The following is an 18,179-nucleotide window of genomic DNA, read 5'->3' on the forward strand; positions in this document are numbered from 1 at the left end:
CGTTACCACGAGAATTTGCCGTTTGAGTACCAAACTATGAATGAAGCGATTATTTGGGCTAATGATTGATGAATAAATGGTAAATGTAAATGAGCAAAGTAAATTGATTAATCTAATTGGAATGGGTAAAGAGCAAATAAATAAATTCTAAATCTAGTTTGCAATTAAACTAAATTAATAACGGGTAATTTAAATCAAAGTCTAATTATGTTAAAAGTGATTCCAGAGTTGTGGGTTTTTGCATAAATTAATTGGGATTTGTTTTGGGTATTCCAATTTTTAGGGCAAAATAGAGTTTGAAGGTGATTGATTCTAAATTCCTTTGATATCTTTTTCAAGCAAACCAAAGTGTGTTCTAAAATAACTAAACCTACTTTCGTATATTATTTGATTACTTAAAAACCCATTAAGTTTTGTAACCAATCATTAATTCCTCTTAAAATCCTAGTTTATTTCTAAATCTAGGTAATTTTAAGTTCCAATCCTTGATTATCTATCAATGACTTTCACCTTTCGATCCTTCAATCAAAGATTAACACAATACTCAATGGGTACCAACATTAGGCAAGTAAATCAAGCACACAAGGAAGGAATCAAAACTCATATTTATATAAAATATGAAAATAATTAGTCCAAATCCATAAATTAATCTAAAACATATTTCCCCAACTCTGAAATCCAAAGAATTTACTTACTCATGTTGGTATTTACAAGAAAGATTGATGGAAAAGTAAAGAAAAACATGATAAGAGGACTAAAAATAGAAAAATTCAAGTAGAAGAACCCAAAACTCTGATTTCTGGAGCCCCCAAAGATGGTTGCAGCAGCTCCTCCCTCAGAAAAATGGCGTCCTCCTCCTCTCTCTATTTATAATTTTTTTTTCTTTTCTTTGTTTCTTTCCCTTTCCTCTTGTGGCAAAAACTAGAAAATGATGAATTTATATGGTCCCAAAAAGTTATCTTAAAAGTGAATAAGAGCCAAGGAGTGGGTAGGAAATGAGGTGTAGAAATGTCCAAGTCAGCAGAGTTATTCATGTTTTGGGCAGTCTGCTTAGGGTACTGCTTACCCTAAGCAACTTCTTCAGCAAATTTCAGCCTGTGGTTGCACTGTCTGCTTAGGGTTAAGCAGAACCTCAGCAAATCTCAGCAGACTTAGAGTAAAATGGACATTTTGTGCTCATGCTTGACTTGTGCTGCACCTTAAGCACTGCTGCTTACCCTAAGCAGGATCTTAAGTAATTCTTGGCAGGTTTTGGAGTAAAAGCTTGAATATGTAGGATTTAAGCCGTGCTTGACTTTTAGCTTGAACAGGCTTAAGGTTAAGCTTATATGATATACCCTAAGCAACATCATAAGTAAAGTCTCAAGCAAATTTCGGCTAACTTGCTCTTTCAAGGCTTGATTTCTTCAACTTTCCTCCATGCTTAAAGAACTCCAAATTTCTTCGAATCACTTCCTAATGCACTCATTGATCTTCGATTTGCACAAAAACCCATCAAAAACAACAAAATTACAAAAATCAAATATAAAGTATCTAAAGTTAACAAATAAGTTAAAATAAAGCTAAAAACATAAAATATACTAAAATATAAGAGCAAAATGGATGCAAAACTATCCTAAAATGCCTATATGAAATGAGTGTAACAAATTCCCCCAAACTCAAACCTTTGCTTGTCCTCAAGCAAATTAAAAACAATTAATGCAATTTGAGGTACCTTACCTTAAATTTATGAAAATTACTTATCCAAACTCTCAAGCTTACTTTTTGCCATCAACAAACCATATACCCACTTTCAAGGTGAATTCAATCCTTACCAAAGTTATCACTGCTTAGCCTTGGGTCAATTATCCATATCATCAAGCCCAAACTAATCAATCACAAAAAATAATCATGCCTAAATAGACTATAGAGTAATCCATAAACTAAAGTATCTCAAATAATGATAGAAGTAAATGAATGGATTAATGATATCTCAATCCTATAGGCAATTCTCCTATTCCAATCTCCACTAACGTAGCAAAACACCATCAAAAGATCAAAAGGACTTTCAAGGGTTGTAATGGGGCTAAGGGGATGATAATGTGGCTAACAAGGAAAGGATAAAGGTAACAAAATATGAGAATAATCAAATTATTAAAAGATCAAGACACACAAATTTTTTTTTCTCTTTTTTTTTTAATAATCAAATGGGAGAAGGAACTTTACAACTATTTACCAATGCTAGCATATAATTTTGAAGCTTTTGGAGGGACTACATAAATAACATTGACTTTGAATTACAATTGTCCCTTTCAATTCACCCCCAAACTCATTTCTTTGTGTATTTGGGTGGTGAATTACTTTACATACCATAATTGAATTTGCTAGCATTTTTGCTTTAGTCACTTCTCCCAACTAATTATTATATATTTTTTTCTTTTTCTTTTTTTATTTATTTTTATTATTTTTTATTTATTTTTATTATTTTTTTTAAGTATATCTATCACTCAAAGAATTATTCTTATAGAGGGTAGGTAAGTGTTTGAGTTTATGGCTAGGCATTAATGTGGGTTCCAAAGGAATAAGAGGGATAAATGTAGGCTCAAATTGGTTCCAAAGGGAAATTTTAAAGTGCGGTTGGCTAAGGCTAAAATATGGGTTTAAAATTCAAAGAATGCCTAGATCATTTCTTTCTCAAGTGCATGCTATGATTTCGTCTTGACAGGTTTAGAAAGATTGTTCTAGGATTGGTGAGATATCAATTAGCTACTTCTCACCCTAGAGTTTTCTCTAGGCACTCAAAGTCAACGCAATTGATTGGGTGGCCCTTGGCTAAGAAGATATAAACTAAGGCAAGAATCTAATAACTTTGCACCTATTTAGAACTTTCAATCCATCAAACCCTTCTAAAAGTAAGCTTAATTGCTCTTCAAAGTAATTCTCAATCCTCTAAGGATAAGGTAAAAATTTATTTTTATGATATGCATGATCCTAAAATGAATGCTTAAATCAAATTAAAACTAAGTGTAATCTATATGAAAACTATATTCAAATGTATGTGTATGAGTATAGACATGTGTGTGGTATATGTATAAGTGTATGGATTATCTATATATGAATGAATGAAAAGCAATAAATGAGTGAAAGAAAATTTTAAAGAAAATTTTTTAATTTTGCAAGAATTTTGCCCTCACCCCCAAACTCAAATGAAACATTGTCCTCAATATCTAAAATGAATGCAAAAATGGGCAAAATTGTATGAACTAATAAATTAATGAAATATATACAATTGGGGATTAAATCAATATAAGCTCAAGAATTTCAAAATTAGCTCAAAAAGATATTAATAATGAAGCTTTAGAAAGAAGAATGTGAAAAAGTATCCCAAATGTATGAATTTATAATGCTTAAAAAGTTGCGTAAGATGTTGCATAAGGCTAAGCGAGGTTTGCATAAGGTTTAGCAAGATCTTAAGCACTGGGAACATGTTAAAAATAGAAAGAACTGCAAGTGATCCAGTACCTCATGATGAAATTAAATAGATTTGGCTAAAGGTAAACTGTGCCACTCATTAATATCCATAAAATTAGAACTAAATAAAGGAGAAGGTGCAAAGATAATTTGTACCAAGGTGTAAAATAGGAGCATTTAGAAAATAACTAGATTCACAACTGCAAAAACACATACGATAGTAAAGCAAGAGAGAGTAAGCTAAAGAAAATGTGTGAGTGTGAGCATAACCATAAAATAAGATAAATCACAACTGTTACCAAAGTTTGAAGTTTAACAAACAAATGAAAAAATGAAACCAAAGTCTGGAACAAACACAGAAACAAATACAGAAATAAAAACTAAATCTTGGACAAAGCCTAAAGTATTGTTAAACTAAAGAAACTGCTGCTACTGCTATTACTGTCAAGGCTTTGTTGCTGCATTAGGGTCTGCTTCAGGTTCTGCAGTAGTTTCATTGTGATTTGAAGCTTCAGAGGCAGTCTCCAAGTTTTCTGTGAGGTCCTTCATTTGTTGGAGCATGTCTTGGTCCCAATGATATAAATTGTTGAAAGATTGAGCCAATTTGTTATAAAGCTCCAACATTTGAAATTGCTACTGCTTTTGCTTCTTTTTAAGAGATGAAAATCGCTTTTTAAGCTTCTTTTCTAGCGTCTTCTGCTGTGTGACCTGCTACTGACCCAGAACATCAATTTTAACTTCTAAGCTTTTCAAGGTTGCAAGAATATCTGTGCTGTCAGGTGAGGGAGCAGATGGTTGGGCAGTGAAGCTGGCTATTTTAGATTCTAAGGATCTTAGGACGGATAGAATATCTGCTTTGGCTATTTGGCGATGGTCGCTTGAGGTCTTTGCCATAGGTTACATTGGTGCAAAAGCACTTGGTGCTGTAGACCCACTAGCATCAGCATGCTACTGTAACAACACATAAGTATGCCTTTTCTTCTCACAAAGATCCATGTGAAACAACATTGTGCTGTCTAAAAAGGACTCACCAGACACTAGCAGTAGCTTATGCAAACTAGCATCAAAGCCAAATGAATTGGCTATGACAGTTATATAACCTCCAAAAACTATGCTACCTGTGGTGTGTCTTGTGACAGTTTGGTGCCAATGAGTAGCTAAGAAATGGGCTGTGCTAACTGGTTTTCTCTCCTTGATACACCACAAGAAAAATAAATCTCCAGTACCCACAATGCTATTACTATGTCCCCTGCCTAAGATAGTGTAAGAGATAAATCTATGAAGGTATTTTAACACAGGATCCACTATCCTAGTGGCCTTTGCTGTCCTATGCCTATAATAACCTCCATAAGGTGCAATTTCTTTTTAGAATTTAACAGGATCATGGATGGTTTGTTGCCACTCAATGCTCTTATAGCCAGTATCATGAAAACTAAAAATTGCACTCATAGAACCCATATCTAACTCCCTATCAATGCTGGCACATCTAAAGCAGATTACATCTCTATGCCCAGGGATAGTAGGTTTGAAATTCAACCTTAGAGAACTCAAAAACTCCAAAGTCAAATCTTTATACACTGGTTCCCTAATCCTAGCAAACTCAGTCCAATTGACAGCATCTAATTAAGCAAACACAGAGTCTGCTCATCCATATATTCGTTTGCTGAAATGGGCTTAGAGGCTAAACTCTCATAAGCATTTTTCATATCTATGTCTTTAAAAGCCCAAGGTAATGGAGAAAGTACCTCTTCTATGTCATCGATAAATGCTAAAGGTGCTGCTGGAGCACTGGCAGGCTAGGGAGAGGCTAAGGGTGACTGAAATATAGGAAGTGGAGCCACTGGTGATGAAATTGACGATGATGACCTGGTTCCTTTACTAACTGGTTTAGAGGAAACCCTAGGTGAAGAGTCGAAGTCCAAAGAAACAGAGGGTTCCCTTTTTTTTTCGCAACAGAGGCTTTCTTGGTTCTACCCGCAGTCATTTTGGTTTTGGTTTTAGGTTTGGCTTGAGTTGGCGTAGGTTCAGGCATCGGTTCTTGAATTTGGGTTTCAATAATGGGTATTTCAATTGGGCTTTCTATGGCAGGGGCTAGGATGGGTGTCTCAATAGTGGCTTCATTTTATGGAGTGAGGGCTGTCGACGGAATGAGGGAGGGTGTTTGCTTTTGGGGTAGTGGTGGTGAAGATGGTGGAGGCGATTGTGGTGGTGGTGGGGTGCTCGGTGGTGACTGTGGTGGTGGCAGCGGACTGGTACTAGGGTTAGGGTTAGCAGAAGGTGAAGATGGAGTAGCCATTTTCGATTTAACAGAATGTTTGGATTTTTTGGGTTTGTGGGTAGACCAAATCTTGGTTCTCACCATTTAATAAAGAAGAATAATCTCTTTAACTTCCCAAGAATAGCCAAAAGAGATGGTGGAGGGAGTATGAGAGTGCTCTGGTTTACTAGGAGTGAGAATGGAATAAAAGTGGCGAAAATTTGGGACTTTTAAAATTTAGGACAGACAATTGGTAACTTGGGGTAATGCTTGGGGTTAAGCATGAATTGCAAAGGGTACAGCTTAGGGTAAGCACATAGCAATTGCTGAACTAAAGATTCTGGTGTTGCTTAGGGTTAAACAAAAATTTGCTTAGGGTTAAGCAGGAGTTGCATAGGGTACAGCTTAGGGTAAGCAGCATCATCAGCAAATTTCAGCAGGTTTTGGGAAAAATTGTGATTTTACTTACCAAAAATAGTCCAAATGCTATGGAATGCTATCATGACCCTCAGCAATTACCAAATACACATTAACACCACAAAATTGAAGAATTTAAGCTCATCATCTCTCATAAACTTATCAAGCATAATACAAGCATGTGGTAATTAGCTCAAATTAGGCACAAATTGTGATTACCCTTTGCAAACTTAATGAAATGGTCTTATTTCTAAGCTTATACCCAAAGCACATTTTCAGTAGCATTTGAGACAAGTTCCAAGCATTCAAAAATTGCAAAAAAGACATAGAAATTGACTTCTCAAGCAGCATGAACAGTAGCGTGAACAGTAACATAAACAGTAACTCAAATAAAAACATGCAAATTCTAACAAACTACAAAAGCTATATATACACTAAAAGGTAAAACTTAACAAACACTATTTTTGCACTTTAATAATCTCACATCAGTCTTAAATATCAAAATTGATCCTCATTCAAGTTGCATTTCACAAAATTTACACAAGACACAAAATCAAACATGTGCTATCAAGTAGATTTCAATATCAGCAATTTAGCACAAGTTTAAAAGTATTACTGTTCATAGGGACTGGATAAATGCATGAATTTGCTTTATACTTACTCCCTCTCAATTCTTCCTTTCTTTGCTACAAGTCTCAATTTGCCCAATCTTCATGAATGACCTACAAAAGATAAATAAATATCACTTTTGAGTTTAATGAGTGTAAAAACTAAAATGAGATGAAATAGAAAATTAATAAACTATAAAAGGATACGCTTGGGTTGTCTCCCAAGAAACGCTTGTTTAAGGTCTTAAGATTGACTTTCTTTTCAAAGCTCATGGTGGTTGGAATTGGAAAATATTATCTCCCTTCACAACAGGTGCTGAAATGAATTTATACTTCAAAATTTTCCCATTATATGTGAAAATACATATTGCTTTGTTCAGAATTCCAACTATATCTTGAAGAATATTCTTACAAACTTTAGATGAATCTCCTCTTTTGAGTGATTTTGATGGAGGCTTGAGCTTAACTTTCGAAGCTTCATTGTTAATCAAATGAGGTGGTGAAGCTGATTTTTTCTTTCGCACTTTATGCTGATTGCATTGTATTGGAATAGCTTGATTTTCCTCTAGTTTAGTGACTTTAGTTTTAGCATCATGCTCTATAATATCTACCCTATAACAAGAATTCATCACAGCTGGTTCCTTGGAATATTGGAATAAATTAAACTCTATTTCCTCCTCCCTCACTGTCAACTTCAATTTCCTGTTCTTTACATCTATATTAGCTCCTGCAGTGGCTAAAAATGGCCTTCCAAGTATGATGGGCATTCTCACATCCTCCTCCATCTCTAGTACAATAAAATCCACTGGAATGAAAAACTTCCCAACTTTTAATGGCACATTCTCTAAAATCCCAACTTGATACTTTATAGATCTGTCAGCTAACTGCAAAGAAATAGTTGTGGGCTTTAGATCTCCAACCTTTAACTTCTCACAGATGGAAAGCGATATTAAGCTAACACTGGCCCCCAAGTCACATAAAGCTCTCTCAATACTTGTTTCTCCAATGTGACATGGTATAGAAAAACTTCCAGGATCTTTCAGTTTACGTGGGAGCTTATTCTGCAATATAGCACTGCACTCCTCAGTAAGTGCAACAGTTTCACAATCTTCCAATCTTCTTTTATTTGATAAAATCTCCCTAAAAAACTTAGCATAAGAAGGCATTTGAGAAATGACATCGGTGAATGGAATGTTGATATACAACTTCTTCAAAACTTCAAGGAATTTCCCAAACTGCTTATCTAATTGTGCTTTTTGAAACCTCTGAGGAAAGGGCAATGGTGGCTTGTACGATGCAGGAGGCACATATTTCTCTTCAATTTTCTTTTTATCTTCTTTCTCTTCATTTGCTTCTTTACTAGCTTTAGTTGAAGTGGATTCACTCTCACACTCATCTTTCTTTTCTTTCAACTTTACTTCAATTTCGTGTTCTTCCCCCATTACCTTTCCACTTCTTAAAGTAACAGCATTGCACTGCTCCCTTGGATTCTCAGGTTGGTTAGGAAGCTTCCCAAAAGCTTTACTATTTGAAGAGCTAGCCTGTTGAGCTATTTGATTATCTAACATCTTATTGTGTGTTGCCATTTGATCCACTTTAGATGCTAATTGAGAAATCATTTCTTGTTGACTTTAATGGCTCACTAATAGAGTCTCAATCATGGCTTCCAATCTAGCTGTCTTGTCTGATTGTGCTTATTGTGGTGGAGGTTGTTGTGGTTATGGTGGAGCAGGTGCATTTTGAGGTTTAGGAATTCCAGGAGGAGGATCTCTATTCTTCTGAAAATTCTGATGTTGTTGATACCCAGAAGGTTGCTGAAAATTTTGGTGTTGTCCTTGTCTACCTCCCTAAGAGAAATTTGGGTGGTTTCTCCATGCTGGATCATAACTTACAGAAAATGGGTTACCGCCTGGTCTTTGATTGTAGTTCCCCATCTAATCCACTTGCTCACTTAAAAAATCTTGACTAAGTGCAGAAAAATCAGCTGCACAATTGACATTTGCAGCTCCAACTTCTACTGAATTACTAGAACCTCTAACTGAAAAATCTACTTTCATGCTTAGCTTGTTTATTTTCCTTGTCAAAGCATCAAACTTAGCATTAATCATATTCATGGCATCAAGCTCAAACAAACCAGCTAGTTTCTTGATCTCATTCCTCTCACAACTCCACTGGTAATTGTTATAAACAATTTTATCAAAAGCAGAAAAAACTTCATCTTCAGATTTCTCCATAAGATCACCTCCAGAAGATGCATCAATTGTAGTCTAATAGCTAGAGAAAATCCATTGTAAAAGTGTTAAACAAGCATCCACTTAGGAATCCCATGATGTGGACATCTCCTTTGCAAATCCTTGTACCTCTCCCATGCTTCATATAAGCTCTCATCATCTCTAGGTTTGAAAGAAATCAGCTCATTTCTTATAGCTGTCTTGCTTGGTGGAAAATATTGAGCTAAAAATGCTTGAGAAAGTTCATCCCATTTTGTGATAGAACCCGATGGCAAAGAATGTAACCACTCTCTAGCTCGGTCCTTCAAAGAAAAAGGAAATAAATTGAGTCAAATTGCATCATCAGAAACTCCATTTATCTTCAACATATCAATGATCTCAAGAAAGTGTGCTAGATGCACATGTGGACTTTCACTTAGACTTCCCTCAAATTGTGATTGTTGTACCATCTGACAGAGTGCAGGCTTCAATTCAAAATTATTAGCTTCTACTCTTGGTCTTGTGATATTTGGCATGAAATCCCCAATGTTAGGATAAGCGTGATCCTTCACAGAATGGTTGTTATTGTTGTTGGCTATTTCTTTTTGTAATTGCTCTTGCTCTTGTGCTCTTTCTTATTGTTGTTGAGCTTTAAATTCAGCTTTTCTCCTCTTAGATTCTGCTCTTAAAGCTCTTGCTGTCTTTTCTATTTTTGGATCAAAGAATAAATTGATTTCTTCACTTTTTGTCCTTCTTATAAAATAAAGTACCTGAAAAACAATATAAATAAATTCTCAAAGTAAAATGGTAAAAGAAAATAAAATAAAATACCCAAATTAACCAAACAAACAATCGTTCAATATTAAAAAAAAAATCAAATCCCCAGCAATGGCGCCAAAAACTTGTTGGGCATATCTGCAGGTATACGAGTCATCTCAAGCAATAGAGTGATGAGTCAAGTATCTTTCCCACGAGGATTTGCCGTTTGAGTACTAAACTATGAATGAAGCGATTATTTGGGCTAATGATTGATGAATAAATGGTAAATATAAATGAGCAAAGTAAATTGATTAATCTAATTGGAATGGGTAAAGAATAAATAAATAAATTTTAAATCTAGTTTGCAATTAAACTAAATTAATAATGGGTAATTTAAATCAAAGTCTAATTATGTTAAAAGTGATTCCAGAGTTGGGGGTTTATGCATAAGTTAATTGGGATTTGTTTTGGGTATTCCAATTTTTAGGGAAAAATAGAGTTTGAAGGTGATTGATTCTAAATTCCTTTGATATCTTTTTTAAGCAAACCAAAGTGTATTCTAAAATAACTAAACCTACTTTCGTATGTTATTTGATTACTTTAAAACCCATTAAGTTTTGTAACCAATAATTAATTCCTCTTAAAATCCTAGTTTATTTCTAAATCTAGGTAATTTTAAGTTCCAATCCTTGATTATCTATCAATGACTTTCACCTTTCGGTCATTCAATCAAAGATTAACACAATATCCAATGGGTACCAACATTAGGCAAGTAAATCAAGCACACAAGGAATGAATTAAAACTCATACTTATATAAAATATGAAAATAATCAGTCCAAATCCACAAATTAATCTCAAACATATTTCCTTAACTCTGAAATCCAAAGAGTTTGCTCACTCATGTTGGTATTTACAAGAAAGATTGATATAAAAGTAAAGAAAAACATGATAAGAGGACTAAAAATAAAAAAACCCAGATAGAAGAACCCAAAACTCTGATTTTTGGAGCTCCCAAAGATGGTTGCAGCAGCTCCTCCCTCAGAAAAATGGCGTCCTCCTCCTCTCTCTATTTATAATTTTATTTCTTTTCTTTGTTTCTTTCCCTTTCCTCTTGTGGCAAAAACTAGAAAATTATGAATTTATATGGTCCCAAAAAGTTGTCCTAAAAGTGAATAAGAGCCTAAAATGGACTTTTTTGCTTTGGGCAGTCTGCTTTGGGTAGGAAATGAGGTGTAGAAATGTCCAAGTCAGCAGAGTTATTCATGTTTTGGGCAGTCTGCTTAGGGTATTGCTTACCCTAAGCAGCTTTTTCAGCAAATTTTAGCTTGTGGTTGCACTGTCTGCTTAGGGTTAAGCAGAACCTCAGCAAATCTCGGCAGACTTGGAGTAAAATGGACTTTTTTGCTCATGCTTAACTTGTGCTGCACCTTAAGCACTGCTGCTTACCCTAAGCAGGATCTTAAGTAATTCTCGGCAGGTTTTGGAGTAAAAGCTTGAATATGTAGGATTTAAGCCGTGCTTGACTTTTAGCTTGAACAAGCTTAAGGTTAAGCTTATATGACATACCCTAAGCAATATCATAAGCAAAGTCTCAAGCAAACTTCGGTTAACTTGCTCTTTCAAGGCTTGATTTCTTCAACTTTCCTCCATGCTTAAAGAACTGCCAATTTCTTCAAATCACTTCTTAATGCACTCATTGATCTTCGATTTGCCAAAAAAACCTATCAAAAATAATAAAACTACAAAAATCAAATATAAAGTATCTAAAGTTAACAAATAAGCTAAAAATATAAAATATACTAAAATATAAGGGCAAAATAGATGGAAAACTACCCTAAAATGCCTATATGAAATGAGTGTAACAGTAAATATTAATATTTTATTTTATTTAAATTTTAGAAAATTTTTTGAAATTTTTCGGATTTTAAAAATCGGGTTCAATTTTCTGAAAATCTGAAAATTTGATGATTTTTAAAAATTAATTTAAAAACCACATGATAAAACTAAAAATATATTTAGACTCTATGAATTTTTTTGAGTTTTCTACAATTTTTTCGAAATTTTTGGGCCTCATTTTTAGTCCCAAGGCAGAGTAAAAATTCAATTTCGGGTATCCTGAATCGAACAGGCCGAATCTCCCTTCCTTCTTTTCTTCTTCTTCCTTCTCTCTCCCCGACACCCTCACTTCTCCCTCCCATTTCTCTCTCCTCCCTATCCCTCCGCATCGGCCACCGCCTCCCCACCCCTCCCAGTGTTGTCGGCAACCTTCCCCGCCTCTCCCTCGCTGTCGGTTGGCCTCCAGGCAGCAGAAAAATTGTGCCAAAAGCTCCCTTTCACGCGCACGCCTCTTCAACTTCCCAGGCTAATTTCAGCAGATCCGGCTACCGATACCCATCTATACCTCGAGAGCTTTCCATAGACACCAAGAACACCAAAATCCATCGAGTGGTTTGTCCAATTCTTGTCAAGGAAGTTTTAGCCTATTTTAATTTTTGGGCTAGATTTCTCATAAATCATGAACCTTTTGACATCATATTTTGGTTGACCTTTAAATGCGAGGTTCTTTTAAAATTGAAACTTCATTATGTTATCCATTCTCGACCAATGACCTGATCACAGGTAGCTTTTCTAAACTCACCAATGGCTTGTCTCTGGAACAAATCGATCTTACATTCAAGTTAGATTGTTTTTCGATCCCTTGGTCTTTATCCTATGAGTTCGAATCAATGTTGGATCTCCGGACTATCCAATCTTGCCTGCTGTTGTTCTCTGATCTCTCTATGTACAAATACTGCAAAATTCCATCTGAATAGTGTTATGATCAGGTTTCTCGCTTGAGTTGCCTAGATATTCCTCAAATGAAGTTAAGGTTTTATTCGGTCCCTAAATAATGATTCCAACCTTAAAAAGTTCAAGTCATTTTCAAATCTTTATAATTCTAATGTTTTAAAGTTTCATTCGATATTTGGTCATGGCTCCGTCTGATCTCATGTTCACGTGTAATGTTTTTCCGATATCTTGGAGTAGTTTGATATTTTATGATTAATAACCGCTCTCGGGTTTAATGTTCAACTGCATTTAATTGATTAAGTACTCAGGCAATTGGGTTTGGATTCTTTCTGATCTTATCAAGAAATTGAACATAAAAAGACTTTGATTCATTTCAAAATAAAAATGTATAAGTCATTCGAGAGGAGGGTCTCCCCTAACCTGCTTTTCGAGTATATTATCAGTTCTATCATCCTCTCTCTCTCTCTCTTAGGCTCCTCCTTGCTCTCCTCTTCACCTCTAGGGACAAGATCCATCATCCAGAAAAAGTCTTCCTCAGGATAGTGTCTCACGAGCTCGGCCAGAAGATTGCCATAAGCATTCACATAAGCACCAGCTTTTCTCGCCATGACCTCTTTTTCTTTCACTTTGATCTCCTCGATAAGGCAAGTGACATCGACAATTTGGTAGGCCTGAGCATCTTCAAGTTCCCACTCCAGTTCAGCTATCCTATCCTCATAAGATTTCGTTCGACCTTCTATCTCGGTGATGTAGTCCTAAGCAGACGAAAGTTGGGTTTTGGCGGAAGCTGTATCCTGGACCGCCTTCAGAATTTCTTATCTCAAGAGATGGGCCTTTTCTCTAATTATATGTTGATTCACAAGGCTTTCTACACTCAAGCTCATCATCTGAGTCAGGAGGTCGTCAATACTATATGGAGTCAGTTTATTCCGGTCTTCCGAAAAGCAAATGGTGGCACCCAAGACCTTGGCCAAGTCAGGATTTCCCCGAACCGAGTGATTCTTCTCCAGGGAGTGGATGAGGACCTGGGCACCACTAGAGAGGGTCCTCATAGTAGGTTTGGAAGACCCTCCTTCCGCACTTGAAGAAACCGACAGAGGCGGTGGTTCATCTTGTCGAGGAGGGTAAGGAGCGATCTCTATCTCTGGGGTTGGCTGTTCTGAAGGTCGGAACAAAGAGCCCGACACTTCTATAGAGTCTCACCTCGATGTCTGGGATGCAACAGTAGCAGTTTTCATTTCTCATACTTTCCAGGTGACCTCCCTTTTTCGCTTACGGCTCTCCTTCGTGCTTTCATCTCCCGCCATACCTGCACAAAAAACAAGTTAGTGAGATCACCAAAGTTAGGAGACTAAAGATTTAGGTTGTACTGATCCTGAGACCAAGGTTAGAGAGCTGCAACTCATAATCCTCATGGGTGATCGTTTGCATTAGCCACCACTTTAGTTTGTCCATAACCGCATCCAAACATGAATACTTGTGAGTAGCCACCTGATCCTTCAATTCCTTTACCATAGCGTCCTCGTCTCTATTTAGGGCGATCTTCTTTGGAACTGAAGGAACCAGGTACTGCCAACTGTGCGGGATACCCTCAAAGCCATTCGGGACCTTACTCCACAATATGAAGAATTGATTTTTCCAAATTTTCAACGAAGAAGGGAGGTCGGTGAAAAGCCCACAGTGCGGCTTGGCTTGGAAAAACCAATACTCGTCATCCTTCCGCCTAGTAAGCCTATGCAACTCAGCGAAAACCTTTGTTGTAGGCTCAAGCTTTTTAGCTCGGCATAAGCCTCTGAAAGCCACTAGAGTCCGCTAAGAGTTCGGGTGCCCTTGGGCTACACAGACATGATGGAACTTCAGAACAGCTCTAAAGAATTCATTCAGAGGGAACCGAAGCCCGTCCTTCAATTGCTCTTCATATACCATGATCATGTCGTTTTCTTCAAAGAAATGATCAACTCGGAGATCGCCATGACATCTGATAAGCTCGAAGGAGTCAGTCCGAAGGTTGTATTCTTGACTAATAGACTGCAGATTGGTCTCCTTGAGGACCGACGACAACTCGTCTACTGGTAAGTTTTCTTTCCTTGAAGAAGATGCTTGTTTTGATTTAGTCGCCCGACCGTGGGCTAGGACAGAGGTTGTAGAAGGTTCGAGTCGCCCGCTCAGTCTGAGCACCTCACCTTCGTCCGATGTCTATGAGATATGAACGGAAGAAGGATTAGCAGCTCTCTGACCATCGAAACCGCTCATTTTCAGAGAACAAAAGTGAAACCAATCAAGAAAAGATCAAAACCCTTATCGGAGTATGAATCGACGCCTGAAAACTCTAGAAAATGAGAGGGAGTGTCAAAGTCGCTAGGGGAAGGTCTGAAAATGACATAAGGGAACAAATGGCTAACCTCCCACCTATTTATACTAGCTTAAGCATTAAATGCTCATGAAGTCCTAAGTGATGCATCGGGTAGAGGAATCGGGCCGCCTCAATGACACGTCAAAAGAAGATTCCAGAAACATAGTAAAAAGGTCGGATAAATGAGATCGATCAACGAAGGTCATTAGATTGAACAAGGTTCCGAACTGACGGATCAGCAAATGGCGATACGTCTAGGGATCAGATTGGGCACATTTATTAGAGATCAAAAAAATAACCAATGCAATAATAATGTAACACCCCTCACCCGACTACAGTGTAGCTGAGCAAGGCATGCTACAATTGGTGCCGAAGCACCCTAACTTATCTTAGTTTATTTTTATTATTTTTTTTAAATAATTTTGAATTCATTTAATTTAATATCAATTATTTTTCGACGGAGAAACCAGCGAAGTTTCCCCTATTTTATTATGTTTGGCGTATTTCAATATTCACCTATTTGAAATTCAACAATATTTCCAAAATAAAATCTTATCCATGCTAATCATAATTATCTCATCAATCATTCTCATAATTTTCTCATATTTCAAATCTCATCCATGCATTTCCATTCATACTCAATTCATATGTAAACATTCTCAAATTACAGAAGCAAAATTTTCAAATTTCCTTAATTTACATAATTTATAAAATAATTACAAAATTTCATAATTTACATGATATATAAATTAATTACATATGAAAAAAAAACTAATTAATTAATTTACATCGCATTCCTATTAATTACGTGTTCATAATATACATTACAATACAATATCTAAGCATTTTATACAAAATATAAAATATAATCTATATGGGCCCTATCTACATGCATTGCTGAGGAGGTGACAACCTTCAATACTTCAGACACTTCTGCAGATCAAAACTCCCAAAATTCCCAGTCAAACGTCCATTGGGTTCTAGCTTCAGTACCTGCGCGAAGGAAATAATTCCATCGCGCTAAGCATTGCTGCTTAGTGGTGCAATAATATAACAAAGAAATAATATACAAATAAAGATAGAAATAAAACATAATTCAAATAATTAAGATTTATTTATACTTCACATGCGATTTCTAAAATTTAATATTTTTTATCCTAATTTAGTCTTCTTTGAAAGTTTTTATTTCGCCAATGTACAGTAATAATGTACAAAGAAAAATGATCTGAAAATAATAAATTTATGCTTATATTATTATATAAGTCACATTTGTAATATTTATTTATGTTATAATTTTCTTTGCTAATCTTTTAGCATTTTCTCTATACTTGCTAGGTTGTCTCAGATTATCTCATAATAAGTAAATTTTAATATCGGTTCAGTTCATTTCGATTCTTTCTAGTAAATAACTATTCTAATTTATTTTAGGTCATCTTACTCATTTATTTTATTTAATTTTTAATATTTTTAATTGCTAGTATTCTTAACTTATTTCCATAAATTTCACTGCCCAAGTAACCTATGACAGGCTGACTAAACTGGATAACGGGTTGTTGTACTTTGGACACCGCATGATTGCCTCGGGCCGTCATACCATGGGGCCTTGAGCGTCAACCACGTATGCAGTCAGTATGGCTAAAAAGCCATGATAACACATAATGGGGCATAAAAGCCATGAATGTTGGCATAAAGCCATGAATACGGGCATAAAGCCATGAATACAGGCATAAAGCCTTTCGCAGTACTGCTAAAACAATACCCTATTGGCATGCCAAACTATCCAATCTGACACAAATGTCTAGGCAATACAAGGGCACATAATATCATTAAATATTAATATATTATGTTTTATGATTTCATTATTTCCTGGTAAATTTCATAATTTATACATTCATCATAATATTCATACATTCCTTACATCATTCATATTGATTACAATTCATAACAATGGTGTTCATATACGATTGTACTCAAAACGTTCTTCCTTTCTCTTATAAAGAAAACTAATGTTCCACTCATATTTTTATGTAATTCATTTATTCATTACAATATTTATATGGATTCATAACTCGTACAAGGTGTTATTATTTTATTTATAATGGAAACATAAATCCTAATGTAAACCTCATCCCATTTATACTCAACAATCCATCTAGGTTAATGTCATTTCATATTCAAGTGGTGTCACTCATGTTTTATTAGACCTACTAGTAATGGGAATAAATCTTATCTATATACTCACATAACTTAAATGTTCATTAAGTCATTTAGGTGAATTACTATTTCTATTTCAAGTAATCCATGAATGTTTTATGGATTCCAAATTTCATACCTTAATTTTCTCCACCAATTTAGTTATTATACTTTGTGTCTTTGTACTACTATTCACATTACTATTCACTCAAATTATTGAATTTTTAATACATAATAAATTTATTGAACCTAAGTTCTCCAAGATACCACATTTTGCATTCAAAATTTATTGGTATTGGTTGCCAATACAATTTCCAAGCTTAATGTTAATTGGGCGAATTTTCAGTTTTCATGCTTTGTTTTTACTGTTCCATTTGTCACTTTTGCAGTGGGAATTTGGAAAAATGTTCAACATGAAAGTTGTTTCTTATTTTGCCTAGTTGAATTTCTTTTTTTGAATCACTCCATTTGGAGTTTTGTAGCTCAAGTTATGGCCTAAAAACCATGACTGGCCGGATTGGGCAGAACCCAAAATTCTGGGTAAACTTGTTTCTGCCAGATTTGGTAACTCAAGTTTGGTTGGCAATTTGACTAGGTTATGGTCATAATTTGGGTCAGGTTTCTTCATGAAAGTTGTTGTTCTATATCTCAACTTGTTGCTGGTAAAATTTCAGGTCAATTGGACCTTGCTACATTGAGTTATGGCTAAATGACCAAATACTGTTTATTTGGTTATTTTGCCCAGGCAGATTGCAGGTCACCCGAATTAGGGCAAAATTTTGGTCAAGTTGGTTTGGTTTTCTGGGCATGGTTTCTTCACCAAAGTTGTGCCATTATGTGACCTCAGTTATAGGTCAAACAATACCCTGGACTCATAGGTCCAAATTTCCTGCATAAGAGATGCACTCCCAATTTTCAATTTCACCCAACTTCCAAACTTCAATTCACATTTATAACACTTCTAATAGTCAATAATCAACCTCAACATCATCAAATTTATGTCACAACACAAAATTCCATATTTGAGCAAACCCTAAATCAACTTGCAAAAATTTTAAATTCCAAGAGAATTTCTAGCACTAACCTTATTCCTTAGCTTCACTCAACTTCAATTCAACCTTCTAATCAATCAAAAACTTGA

The 18,179-nt window shown here is 35.5% G+C and overlaps 1 non-coding gene and 1 pseudogene across 1 annotated transcript; both read left to right on the forward strand.

The window, feature by feature from the left end:
- The window catches only part of LOC110673054 (uncharacterized), an 80,502-nt pseudogene that overhangs the window by 37,793 nt on the left and 24,530 nt on the right, over positions 1-18,179 (forward strand).
- Positions 9,054-9,161, forward strand: LOC131170741 (small nucleolar RNA R71). Its single transcript, XR_009141508.1, has one exon. It is a non-coding gene; the product is annotated as a small nucleolar RNA R71 (small nucleolar RNA).

The sequence above is a fragment of the Hevea brasiliensis genome, chromosome 11 (genome assembly GCF_030052815.1).
Source record: "Hevea brasiliensis isolate MT/VB/25A 57/8 chromosome 11, ASM3005281v1, whole genome shotgun sequence".
Taxonomy (NCBI): domain Eukaryota; kingdom Viridiplantae; phylum Streptophyta; class Magnoliopsida; order Malpighiales; family Euphorbiaceae; genus Hevea; species Hevea brasiliensis.